Here is a 1,622-nt window from a genome sequence, read left to right on the forward strand (position 1 = left end):
AACAACAACAACAACAACGCAGGGGGGAGTGTGCCCATGACCATGTGTAGAGTTGGCAGACAATGTTTCTACAAGTGTATTTGTAGGTTCTGTAAGAATTTTCAGGTATATATTAGAACTGACAAGGGACAAGTTTGCAATCACTTCTTGGCCACAGTTAACTACCGAGAGGGAGCAAGTAGTTTAACCTGTGGGCTCAGGACCATGGTTGCAGGGAACGTCAAGCTCAGTTGGCATCACATACTACACTAAAACATTGTTCCATATGCTACTTTGGCTAGTAGTAACTAAGATCTTAAAAACTTGAAAGTAGACATCTAGATGCAACAATAGGTCTCTCCTCATCCAGAGCAAAGAAGACTGAAGAAAGTCAAAGATGCATGGACACAGTTAGTCTAAGGAATTTGTATACCATGTGATCCTCAGTCTGTAGGACTATGAGACCAGAAAAAGTAGAAGTTGCCCAGCTACCACTGTCAACCACTTAGAGTGGGATTTATGTAGGATATCCTGGATAGAGTGAGAGAACAATGCGGAACAAAACTCAAAATCATTAAAAAAAAAAAAAAAAAAAAAGGACCAGTTTTGCTGGTCTGATAGAGCCTGGTGGAACCCCTGAGACTATGGCCTCTAGCTGCCCTTCAGGTCTGGAATTGAACCCACTCCCATGGCTTCCAGCCAAAGAAAAGACATGCATATGAGCCAAACATTCACATTAGGTAGATACACTCTTTGGAGAGATCACTCATGGGAGAATAGAAGGGCTTTGTATGAACAGGGAGACAGCTCAGCAGGCAGGAGTGCTTGGGAAGGAAGGACACAGGGAAGAGGTAACTGTGGGGAGGTAGTCGGAAGAGGGCAGTTGCACTGTGGGAAACTGCAGTCAATGTCATGAGACAAAGTATGTTATCTGTTGTATGGAAAGTGAATTTGCTCTGTAAAAACTTTCGCCCAAATCACAATAAAAATTTAAAAAAGAAAAAAAATGGGGTTGATTCTTCTATTATCTGCCATAAGTTTATGCAGGCAATTTGAAGCTCCATGCTAGGCAAAAGCATTTCTTTACATGCTATTCTAAATATCATAATTTCCTTGAATCTCCAAATAAATTCTTTAATATGAATAAATGACATCATTATAAATTTTGAAAAGTAATTCTCTGGATTTTTTTTTAATTGGCAATTACAATCATAAGAGTAAACTTTATCTTTTGGGATTTTAAAAGAATTAATATACTAATAGTTTTTCTTTGAAAAGAGTGGAAATAAATGTCATTTCTCTACAAAAATTCTTGCTTAATGTGGATAAGAACTTCTTTCTATTTCTTCAGCCTATTTTAGATTTTTCTCCACAGTTACACGGTATTTAGCTCAAAGTACAGTTTATTGATTAAGGCTATAGCCTAGTCCTAATTGTTTTTACTTCACTTCTAGTAGTGGATATTTATAGATACAAATTTGCTTCATCAAAAATTTCAAGGGAAAAATAATAAAGGGAAAAGGAGGAGAAAGCATGGATGGGGAAAAGGCAGAAGGAGAAGGAATTTGACGTAGTAAGATTTCCTGTCCTATGAAATAGGAGAAACCATTGTTTATATTCTTCCTATAACTTCAATTCCTACG

This window comes from Orycteropus afer, unplaced genomic scaffold (assembly GCF_000298275.1).
Source record: "Orycteropus afer afer isolate SDZICR_OR568_19922 unplaced genomic scaffold, OryAfe1.0 scaffold00614, whole genome shotgun sequence".
Taxonomy (NCBI): Eukaryota; Metazoa; Chordata; class Mammalia; order Tubulidentata; family Orycteropodidae; genus Orycteropus; species Orycteropus afer.